The 12,540-nt window shown below is 45.8% G+C and overlaps 1 protein-coding gene across 2 annotated transcripts in view; it reads left to right on the forward strand.

Moving 5' to 3' along the window:
• The first annotated feature begins 8,549 nt into the window (after positions 1-8,549).
• LOC125455860 (microtubule-associated protein RP/EB family member 1) overlaps positions 8,550-12,540 on the forward strand; it is a 33,991-nt gene continuing 30,000 nt past the window's right edge. For both annotated transcript variants that reach the window (XM_048538387.2, XM_048538395.2), the window contains exon 1: positions 8,550-8,684. The gene's annotated coding sequence lies outside the window, so the exon portion shown is untranslated. The remainder of the gene's footprint in view (positions 8,685-12,540) is intronic.

Consider the following 12,540-nt stretch of genomic DNA (forward strand, 5'->3'; position numbering starts at 1 on the left):
CAACCCTGCCAAACTACTTTAAACCATCTTGTACAGCTCTAGCAAACCTCCCTCCCAGGATATCTGTGCCCTTCTGGTTCAGGTGCCACCCCGTCTTTACTGTACAGGCCCCAGCTTCCCCAGAATGTGCTCCAATTATCCACAAAGTGGAAGCCCTCCCTCCTACACCAGCCCTGTAGCCATGTGTTTAGCTGCACTCTTTCCTTATTTCTTACCTCATTATCACGTGGCACTGGTAGTAATCCAGACATAACTACCCTGTTCGTCCTGGACTTCAGCTTCCAACGTAACTCCTTGTACTTGTTTTTTACATTCTCAGACCTTTTTCTACCCATGTCATTTGTTGGTCTTGACAGAAGAAAGTTTGCAACCATGTAAGTGAAAACTTACAATTTTTATTAACTGGTTACACTATTTATAAGACAGGCAGAAGCGGGACATTTTTAGAACCTTCCACATTCTGATTCCAGTTCCATGCAAACTGACGTCGCTAACAGCACTAATGATGTCGTCCAAATATTAGGATACTACAAATAATTCCACGTACAGAGATGGTGGCAATATGACACTACCAATAGACTAGTAATCTCAGAGACACAGGATAATGCTTTGTACCTGTTGGTAGATGTTAATTCAATTATGAACTTGGAATATAAAGTTTGTCTTGGAAGGTGGTATGAAACAATCCTTGATTGTTAATGTCCTTTTCGAAAGAAAGTGATATTGCCACTGGCCTAGAAATCCAGAAGCCCAAACTAATGCTCTGGGGACAGCCATTTGAATGCTACCATAGCAAATGATGAAATGTGTTTGATCTCATGTCCACCAAACGACATGAAGCAGATGTAACCTTCTATGACAGTACCAGTAGGATTGACTATCCCACTGTCCTTTGATGACAAAGTCCCACCTTCATGCAGAGAATATTATCACTGCACTAAATGGGATCAATTTTGAACAGATCTGGCAATACTGCAGGAAGCATTTGCAACTCAAGGAGCTTTGATATGAGTAGAGGAACTGGAGTCCATGTTGCAAACATTGCACCAGATCAGGGAAGAGGAATGTTACCGACGCACTTCGCTCTGGGGACAGTCACACCCCTCAGACAAGGTAATTCAAAATTGGTCTGTGATTAGAGACACAGATTGAGTTCTGATCAAGAGTCACTGGACTTGAAATGTCTGCCTCCTCCCCATAGATGCCGCCAGACCTGTGAATTTCACCAGCAATTTCTGTTTTTGTTTCCGACCTCCAGCATCTGTAGTTCTTTGTTTATTACAAGAGGGTGTGACTGCAGGTGAGGTAGATATAAGGACCCAGTGGGTTAAAATCAAGGAACCTCAGCCCCTGCAAATGTCCAACAGTCACAACATTCTCACAAGCTGTGCAGATAAGAATGGGGCCTGCAGGGAGGATGTGCAAACTGCCCACAGCACCTTGGTACAAGGAGCTATTCAAACGAGGGAATTAGAAAGTAATATAAGATAACAAAGTATAGAGCTGGATGAACACAGCAGGGCAAGCTGCATCAGAGGAGCAGAAAAGCTGACGTTTCCGGTCCAGACCCTTCTTTAGAAATGGGAGCGGGGAAGGGGGTTCTGAAATAAATAGGGAGAGAGGGGGAGGCAGATCGAAGATGGATAAAGGAGAAGATAGGTGGAGAGGAGATAGACAGGTCAAAGAATAGGGGTGGAGCCAGTAAAGATGAGTGTTGGGGGGGGGAGGATAGGTCAGACAAGGGAGGATGGACAGGTCAAGGGGGGCGGCGAGATGAGGCTGGTAGGTAGGATTTGGGGCTAGAGCTTGAGGTGGGAGGAGGGGATAGGTGGGAGGAAGGACAGGTTAGGGAGGCGGGGACAGGCTGGGCTGGTTTTGTGATGCGGTGGGGGAGGGGAGATTTCGAAGCTTGTGAAGTCCACATTGATACCTTCGGGCTGCAGGGTTCCCAAGTGAAATATGAGTTGCTGTTCCTGTGATCTTCAAGTGGCATCATTGTGACACTGCAGGAGGCCCGGGATGGACATGTCATCTACTTGTGGTAGGGGAAAGAAAAATTAGAGACACAGGTAGTGTTCTCTGCAGCCATGTTTGAGAGTTCAAAAGGCTGTGTTGCCTGTCTGGTAAAAACATCTCCTGGAGAAGAATCTGGAGAGGGAGGGGAGGGATCCAGTTTTTGTCATCTGTGTTTAGCAAAAGAGTATTGTGTACTTCTTAATATCTTTTTATAGTTTTGTAAAACCTCAGAGAACCTTGTATCCCTACAACTGGAATACTGTGTGCTGTTCTGGTCACCACGTTTTAGGAAGTATGTGATTATGTTAGAGAAGGTGCAGAGAAGATTTACCAGGATGCTGCTTGGACTTGTGAGTCTGAGATACAAGTAAAACTTGGATAGGCTGGATTATTTCACTTTAGACAGCAGAAATTGAGAGGGGACCTGCGTAAAGTCTATAAGATTTTGAGGGGCATAGATAGCGTGGATAGTGCTTTTTCCATTAGTAGAGGGGTCAATAACCAGGGGGCATAGATTTAAAGAAACAGGTAGAGACTAAGAGGAGAGTTGAGGCTTTTTCTTCAATAAGAAACAGAAACTCACTGCCTGAAAGGGTGGTTCAGTCAGAAATTCTTGTAATAATTAAGCACTATTTCAGCACTACAGTTGCATCGTCATAGTCTCCAGACCAGCAGTTGGAAAATGGGATTAATACAGACAGATCTTTGTTGATCAACTTTGGGATGAATAGTCTTCCTTCAGTCCTGGAAATGTATATGAGTCTGTGAGACAGGCGCAACAATCCCAGAGCAATTCAGATCATCACCTCTCTGATGAAGGGTCTAGGCCTGAAACGTCAGCTTTTGTGCTCCTGAGATGCTGCTTGGCCTGCTGTGTTCATCCAGCTCCACACTTTGTTATCTCAGATCATACCTTTAAGTGACAAACAAAAGTGAATAAATCCCTGGGACCAAATCAGGTGTACCCTAGAGCTCTGTGGAAGTGAGGGAAGTGATTGCTGGGATATTTGTATCTGTGATAGCTACAGTTGAGGTGCCAGAAGACTGGAGATTGGCTAACCTTGTGCCACAATTTAAGAACAATGCTAAGGAAAAGCCAGGGAACTACAAACTGGTTACCTGACATCAGTGTCGGGCAAGTTATTCTAGAGAGTCCTGAGGAAACAAGACTTACACGTATTTGGAAAGGTAAAGACTGATCAGGGATGGTTAACATGGCTTTATGCGTAGAAAATTATGTCTCACTAACTTGGTTAAGTTTTTTGAAGAAGTAACAAAGAGGATTGAGCAGCAGATATGATCTACATGGACTTCAGCAAGGCATTCACAAGGTTCCTCATGGTAAACTGGTTAGCAAGGTTAGATCACATGGAATGCAGGGAGAAATAACCATTTTTATATAGAACTGGCTCAAAAGTGGAAGACAAAGGGTGGTGGAGGAGTGGTGCTTTTCAGACTGGAGGCCTGTGATCAGTGGTGTACCACAAAGATTGGCACTGGGTTCACTGCTTTTTGTCATTTATATAAACAATTTAGATGTGAACGTAGGAGTTATGGTTAGTAAATTTGCGGTTACACCAACATTGGCAGTGTAGTGGGCAGCGAAGATTGTTACCTCAGAGTACAACCAGACCTTGATCAGATGGGCTAATGGACCGAGAGGTGGCGGATGGAGGTTCATTTAGATAAATGTGAGGTGCTGCATTTTGGAAAGGAAAATTAGGGCAGGACTTATACACTTCATGGTAAAGTTCTGGGGAGTGTTGCTGAACAAAGGGAGCTTAGACTGCGGGTTCATAGTTCCTTTAAAGCAGAATTGCAGATAGATAAGATAGTAAAGAAGATGTCTGGTATGCTTGCCTTTATTGGTCTATATATTGAGAATAGGATTTGGGAAGTCATGTTGCAGCTGTACAGGACATTGGTTTAGCTACTTTTGGAGTATTGCATGCAATTCTGGTCTCCTTCCTATCAGAAGGATGTTGTGAAATTAGAAATGGTGCAGAAAAGATTTCCAAGGATGTTGCCTGAGTTGGAGTGCTTGCGCTATCACGAGAGGCTGAAAAAGCAGGGGCTATTTTTGCTGGAGTGTCAGAGGCTGAAGAGTGACCTTATAGAGGTTTATAAAATCATGAGGGGCATGGATAGGGTAAACAGGAAACGTCTTTTCCTTGGGGTGGGTGAGTCCAAAACTAGAGGGCATAGAGTAATAGAGTAGAATCATAGGATTCCTGCAATGTAGAAAAAAACAGGTCATTTGGCCCAATATATCCACACTGACCCTCCGAAGAGCATTCCACCCAGAACCATCCCCCATTCCCTGTAAACCTTACATTTCCCATGGCTAATGTACCAAACTTACACATCCCTAAACACTTGGGAAATTTGACATAGCCAAACCAACTAACCTGCACAATTTTGGACTGTGGGACGAAACCGGAGCAACTGACATAAACCCACGCAGACACAGGGAGAATTTGCAAACTTCACACAGACAGTTGCCCAAGGGTGGAATCAAACTCGGGTCTCTGGTGCTGTGAGGCTGCAGCGCCAACCACCAGGTTTAAGGTGAGGGGGGAAATATATAAAAGAGACTGAAGGGGCAACTTTTTCACACAAAGCGTGGTGCCTATATGGAAAGGGCTACCAGAAAAAATGGTGGAGGCTGGTGCAATTACAACATTTAAAAGGCATCTGGATTGGCATATATGTAGGAAGAGTTTAGAGGGAAATGGGCCAAATGCTGGTAAATGGGACAAGATTTACATAGAATACCTGGTTGACATGGATGATTCGGACCATAGGATCTGCTTCCATGCTATATATCTCTATCTCTATGACTCTGCTGTAGGTGGGGTGGGGGGCAGTGGGTTTGGTTGATTTTCAGTATGCACAGCCTCTCATCATGTCAAGTCTGTCCTGATCACACACTATGTGTCTTTGATTTCCAGTCGACCAGCCAGGAGGTAACAAGTGGTTTCAAATGTGACACACAATGCCGTCAAAAGGTTGGTTTGCAGCTGTATTAACACCAGCAGTGGCAGACTGAGACGTTTAAGTGATAATTACTTAGCTGCTTAACAGCCTCAATGAGCAATAGGGCAGGAGTGTTGACATTGGTCCTTACATCCAAAACCTAGTACATGCAGAGGTAGGAAGGCAAGACTGGTTCAACATCTAAAAGATAGTGAGAACTGCACACGCTGGAGTCAGAGATAACACAGTGTGGAGCTGGAGACACACAGCCGGCCAGGAAACATCAGAAGAGCAGGAAATTTGACGTTTCAGGCCGGGACCCTTCTTCAGAAATGGGGAGGGGGGGGGGAAGGCAGCTCAGAAATATACACAGAGAAGGAGTGAGGCTGGGAACGGTAAGTGGGATGGCGATATGTGAGTGCAGACAGGCAGTGGCGGAGATTGATCAGTGAGAAGGGAAGGACAGATAGGTGGGAGAGAAGATGGACAGGTTGTGTCAGGTCATGGAGGTGGGGATGAGAGGGAGGCTTGGACATGAAATGAGGCCAGATGTATAGAGATTTTAAAACTGGTGAATTCCATGTTTAGACCATTGGCCGGTAGGGTCGCAAGGCGGAATATGGGTGCTGCTCCTCCAGTTTGCAGATAGCGTCATTGTGATACTGGAGGAGGCCCAGAATGGACATGTCACCCAGGGAATGGGAGGGGGAGATAAAATGATTTGGGACCGGAAGATGTTGTCATTTGTCACGTACAGAGCGCAGGTGCTCTACAACATGGTCTCCAAGTCTCGGTCTCATCGATGTAGAGGAGGCCACATTCGGAGCAGCAGATACAGTCAACCAAGTTGATGGATGTGCAGGTGAACCCCTATCTAATGTGGAAGGTTTGTTTGGTGCCAGGAATGGAGGTGATGGGGGAGGTGTAGCACTTTCTGCAGTTGCAGGGTAAGTTGCTGGGGGTGGTGGGGCCATTGGGGAGTGTGGAGCAGATGAGGGAGTCGTGGAGGGAGTGATCACTACAAAAGGCAAATAGGGATGGGAAGGGAAATATATCTTTGGTTGTGGGTCGGATTGTAGGTGGCGGAAGTGGAGGAGAATGATACGTTGGATGTGGAGGTTGGTGGGGTGATATGTGAGAATAAGGGGAGATTCTGTCTTTATTTTCGTTGGGGCTGAAGGATGTGAGTGCAGAGGTGCGGGGAAACACAAGAGATCTGGTCAAGTGCATTTTTGACCACTGAAGGGGGGATGTTGGAGTCCCTGAAATAGGAGGACATCTGGGATGTGCGGGAGTGGAATGCCCCATCTTGGGAGCAAATGCAGTGGAGGCAGAGGAATTGGGACTAACGGACCGCATTTCTTGCAGGAAGATGGGTGAGAGGACGTGTAACCTACATAGCTGTGGGAGTTGGTGGGTTTGAAGTAGGTGTCAGTTTCAATGAGGTGGAGACAGAGAGGTCCAGGAAGGAGTGGGAAGTGTCAGAGATGGCCCTGGTGAATTTGAGTTTGGGGTGAAAGGTGTTAGTAAAGGTAATGAACTGTTCAAGCTCCTCGTCAGAGCATGAGGAAGTCCCGATACCATCATCAATGTAGCAGATGAAGAGATGGGGGAATAGTGCCAGTGTAGCAGTAGAAGAGGGGCTTGTTCCACTCCCTGGGCGACATATCTATCCTGGGCCTCCTCCAGTGTCATAATGATACCACCTGCAAACTGGAGGAGCAATACGTCATATTCCGCCTCAGGAACCTGCAGCACGATGGCCTTAACATAGAACTCAATAGTTTTAAAATCTCCCTACCCTCGGCCTCATCCCATGCCCAGCCCTCCCTCTCATCCCCACCTCCTTAACTTGACACAACCTGTCCATCTTCTCTCCCACCTATCTGCCCCTCACATCTCACTGACCAATCCCCACCAATGCCGACCTGCACTCACCTATCACCATCCCACCTACGTTCTCCAGCCGCACCCCTCCTCTCTCCATTTATTTCTGAGCTCCCTTCTCCCTTCCCATTTCTGAAGAAGGGTCCCGACCTGAAACATCAACTTTCCTGCTCCTCTGATGCTGCCTGGCCTGCTGTGTTCCTCCACCTCCACACTGTGTTACCTCTGTTTCCAGCACCTGCATTTCTTGCTATCTCTGAGAATAGAGGTGAGGCTGGGGAAGGTAGGTGAGATGGTGATAAATGAGCACAGGTAAGGAATTGTTGAGGATTGGTCAATGGAGGGGCGGGCGAATAGGTGGGAGAGAACACGGACAAATTGTGTCAGGTCAAGGAGACAGGGATGAGAGGGAGAGTTGGATATGGGATGAGGCTGGGGGCTGGGAGATTTTGAAACTGGTAAATTCTATGTTTAGGCCATTGGGTTGTCGGTTCCTGAGGCAGAATATGTGGTGCTGCTCCTTCAGTTTGCGAGTGGTATCATTGTGACCCTGAAGGAGGCTCAGGGTGGACATGTTACCCAGACAGTGGGAGGTGGGGTTAAAATGCTTGGTGACTGGAAGGTGTCAGAGATAATGGGAACTGCAGATGCTGGAGATTCCAAGATGATAAAATGTGAGGCTGGATGAACACAGCAGGCCAAGCAGCATCTCAGGAGCTGCTTGGCCTGCTGTGTTCATCCAGCCTCACATTTTATCATCTTGGTGACTGGAAGGTGTTGTCATTTGTTGCATAGAGTGCACAGATGCTCTACAAAATGGTCTCTGAGTCTACACTTGGTCCCACTGATATAGATGAGGCTACATCAAGAGCAGTGGACACAGTAGACCAAGTTCATGGAACTGCAGGTGAACCTCTGTCTAATGTGGAAAGTTTGTTTGGTGCCTGGGGTGGAGGTGTAGGGGTAGGTGTAGCACTTCCTGCAGTTGCAGGGAAAGGTGCCGGGTGTGGTGGGGTTAATGGGGAGTGTGGAGCAGACGACGGAGTCACGGAGAGAGTGGTCCCTACAGAAGGTAGATAGGGGTGGGGAGGCAAATATATCTTTGGTTGTGGGCTTGGATTGTAGGTGATGGAAGTGGCAGAGAATGATACGCTGGATGCGGGGGTTGGTGGGATGATATGTGAGGACCAGCGGGATTCTGTCTTTATTTTTGTTGGGGTAGGGGGCGTGAGGGCAGAGGTGGGGAACACCTAAGTGATGCAAGACAATAAAATGTGAGGCTGGATGAACACAGCAGGCCAAGCAGCATTTTATTGTCTTGGAGTCTCCAGCATCTGCAGTTCCCATTATCTCTGACCTAAGTGATGCAGTTGAGGGCATTTTCAATCACCAAGGGGAGAAGTTTGACGTCTAATTTTGTTTTACTCACTCGGATGTGGATGTTGCTGGTTGCACGAATATTTATTACCCGTTCCTAATTGCCCTTGAGGAGGTGGCAGTGAGCCGCCTTTTTTGAACCACTTTAGTCAATACATTGCCTGGCTCGGCGCCAGCAAAGCACAGGATTCCGCCCACGTTGGAAGATGGAGAAAATAATAGGCTGACAATGAACATGAACGATGTGCTAGGTATCGAATCGGATTGCTGATTTCAACTGTGTGCTTCTGATCCGGAACTCGGCGGCTACAACATCGGCGGATGCAAGAATTCGCTTTAAACTCAAGGTGACCGCAAGAGGTTCGGACAAGTAACTGTGAGACCCCGCAGTGCAAGGGCATAACCATTCGTTACACTTTCATCGCCAGGTCTGATTTGCTTTTAGTTTAACGCTTTTCGCTCGACTCATCTTAACTAACGCGGTGAGATCCACGGGTTAAAAAAGAACATTGCTCCGTGGCAAAACGAACTTGAGATATTTGAGTGCATCAAGTCGTGGCTAATTGAAGAGAGCTGCAGTGTTGCAGAGGCTTCGTTTTATTGTTGCTCGCTTCGTGGTGGCGCCGCCGCTCTGCTCAAGCTGCTGAAAGAAGAGAGGGGAGGTGTGGAGCTGTAACAAAATGTGTGATATAGTGTAGTTTACTTTTGTAGATACTTCAATTCAAAAATAAATCCGTCTGTGAAGTGAATATACACCACGCTCATAGAAACAAGATGAAACATTGAACTTTGCTAGTGCACGACTTCCTGGTGTTGAAATGTCTCCGTTTCCACAACTGGCACGTTTGTTTTTACAGTTCCCATGCCACTGAAGCTCAGTAATGAAAAATGGGATACTGTACCAGCCCCACTGGAGGTGAAATTTGAAGGTTGGGGAGTGGGGGTGAGGGATGAAAAATCAAATCCCTGAGAGGCTCTAAATTTCAAAGGGTTATCAGTACGACATATCATGTTGGACCGACGACTGGGTGCGACATTGGGGCACAAGTTCCATTTTTCTAATTTCATCCATTCTGCAGAGATGGTGAGCTTGTGGCCCGGCATTTTTAGAAAATATTTCCAACGGGTCTCTTCGGCACCATTTTGTCTTTCACATCTTGAATCAATGATCTTAATCCAGCATTACTTCACGGACCAGCAGGTGGCCTGTGCCAGTATCTGTTGATTTATTATTATTAACGTGCACAATATTATACACAACAAGTACGGCCTTCTTCTGCGCTGTTACACTTCGTAAAATGGTCGTATTTGTCAGGCATTTGCTTGACCTTTGACATAGCCGCGCTTCAGTGCATGGGATTGGGAGTAGTGTGCTGATATGGATAGTAAACCGAGATAATGGGAACTGCAGATGCTGGAGATTCCAAGATAATAAAATGTGAGGCTGGATGAACACAGCAGGCCAAGCAGCATCTCAGGAGCACAAAAGCTGACGTTTCGGGCCTAGACCCTTCATCAGAGTGGTCTAGGCCTGAAACGTCAGCTTTTGTGCTCCTGAGATGCTGCTTGGCCTGCTGTGTTCATCCAGCCTCACATTTTATTATCTTGGATAGTAAACCGGTTGGTAGACAGAAAACAAAGAGCAGGGAGAAATGGATCATAGAACATAGAACAGTACAGCACATCATGTTGTGAGTTGCAGGCAGTGACTCAGTGCTTGAATCCCAGCTATTCGCAATTTACTCATTTATTTAGATGAGCAAATTCAACTGCTATGTCCAAGTTTGCTGACAACACAAAGCTGGAGGAGAGGGTGAACAGGATGCTTCAGTGTGATTTGAATACGTTGAGTGTGGACACATGTGTGGCGGCTGATGTGTAATGTGAATAAATGTGAGATTAGCAAAAGCAGGCTCCACACAGATAATCACCCAAGGGTGGAATTGAACTGTGGTATTGTGAAGCAATAGTGCTAATTATGGTCACCCTGCTAAAGGAAGGATATTATTCAACTTGAATGGGTGCAAAAAAATTTACAAAGCTGTTACTGAGCCTGGAGGATTTTAAGTTAGAAGGAGAAGCAGGATAAGCTGGGTGCTTTCTTTCCTCTCTGAAGCATAGGAGGCTGAGGAGTGGCCTTCATAGAGATTTATTAAAATCATGAGGAGTGCAGATAAGGCAAATATACAAGGTCTTTCCTCCACAGGTTTAGGGTCAGAGGAGAAAGATTTAAAAAGGACCTGAGGGGCAACTTTTTCCATGCAGAGGATGGGGTGTGTGGAATGAACTGCTCAAGCAAGTGGTCGAGACGACTGCAATTACAACATTGAGACAACATTTGGACAGGTACGTGGATAGGAAAGGTTTAGAGGCATATGGGCCAAATGCAGACAAATGGGGCTCGCTGAGTTTAGGGAACGTGGTTAGCGTAGACAAGTTGCGTGAAAGGGTATGTTTCTGTTCTGTAATGTTCTACATATTTCTACCATTCTCACTGGGTGAAAAAATCTTTCTCAGGCCTCCTTTATATCGCTTGCATCTCACCATTTAAACTTATGATCTGTGGTCTTAAACATGTCTGCCATGGGGAAAAGATACTCATGATCTAACCTGTCTATGCCTCTCAGAATTTGGTATACCTCAATCAGGTCTGCCCCTCAGCCTCCTCTGCTCCTGGGAAAACAAACGCTGCCTATCTGGTCACTCCTCACAACTGAGACATTCCATCACAAGCAATATCCTGGTGAACCTCCTCAGCACCCTCTCCAGTGCGGTTGTATCCATGAGATAGTGTGATGACCAGGACTGCATGTGATATTCTATCTATGGCCTGACCAACGTTTACGATGTTGTAACAAGACTTTGTTGCTCCAGTATTCTATGCTGAAGGCAAGCTTCTCATTTGCTTTCTTCACCATCTGTCCTGACACCTTCAGGGATTGATGGACTTTTAGACCGAGATCCTTTGTTTCTCAGTACTCCTAGGACCTACTATTTATTTTGTGTTCTTCTCTTTTCTTAGACTTCGCAAAATGCAAAGGATGAATAGTAGGATGAAATTTCATGTGCCATTACTCTACCCAATTTTGCAGGTGATCAATATCAAACTGTAGCCTGAGACCATCCTCCTCACTGTTGATAACACCACCAAATTTCATATCATTTGCAAGTTTATCCTGTCTATATTCACACCCAAGTTAAAATGTACGTAATGATATTGATCATAACGTTGCACTGATCCCTGTGGTACATTGCAGATTATAGGCTTCCAATTACAAAAACAACATTCCACCATCAGCCTGTGCCTCCTATTTTTAAGCCAGTTTTGGATCCAGTTTAGCAACTTTCCTCAGAACCTATGCGCTCTTACTGTACTGGGCTAGCCTTCCACATGGGACCTTGTCAAAGACCTTTCTGATGTCATGGAGTCATACAGACAGAAACAGATCCTTTGTTCGAACTTGTCAAGGCTGACCAAGTTCCCAAACTAAACTAGTCCCACTTGCCTGTGTTTGGCCTGTAACCCTGTAAACCTTTCATACTCGTGTACCCATCCAATTTTTAAAAAAAATGTTCTAACTATACCTTCATCCTTTGGAAGTTCGTTCCATATACAAATCACCCTCTGTGTGAAAAAAATTTCCCCTCAGGTCCCTTTTAAATCTTTCTCCTCTCACCTTAGAAATATGACCCCTTATTTTGAATTTCCCCCACCCTAGGGAAAAGAAGTTTGCTATTTGCCTTATATATATCCCTCATGATTTTATAAACCTCTATGGTCACCCCTTAACCTCCTATGCTCCAACCTCTTCCTATAACTCAAGCATCCTGGTAAATCTTTTCTGAACTTCTGATACCCTTCTGATAACAGGGTTACCAGAACTGTACAGAGTACTCCAAAAGTAGCCTCACCAATGTCCTGTTAGTTCCCCAACTCAAATACTGAAAAGTCTGAGCAATGAAGGGAAGCATGCTATACGCCTTCTTAACTACCCTGTATATCCGTGATGCAAACTTCAAAGAATATATGCCTGAATCCCCTGAATCATGCTGCAACTGTACAAAACGCTAGTGCGGCCTCATTTGGAATATTGCGTGCAGTTCTGGTTGCCCCATTACAGGAAGGATGTGGAAGCATTGGAAAAGGTGCAGAGGAGATTTTCCAGGATGTTGCCTGTTCTGGAGCGCAGGCCCTATGAAGAAAGGCTGAGGGACTTGAATCTGTTCTCATTGGAGAGAAGGAGGCTAAGAGGGGATTTAATAGAGACATACAGGATGGTCCGA

Source organism: Stegostoma tigrinum, chromosome 1 (genome assembly GCF_030684315.1).
Source record: "Stegostoma tigrinum isolate sSteTig4 chromosome 1, sSteTig4.hap1, whole genome shotgun sequence".
NCBI classification, from domain to species: domain Eukaryota; kingdom Metazoa; phylum Chordata; class Chondrichthyes; order Orectolobiformes; family Stegostomatidae; genus Stegostoma; species Stegostoma tigrinum.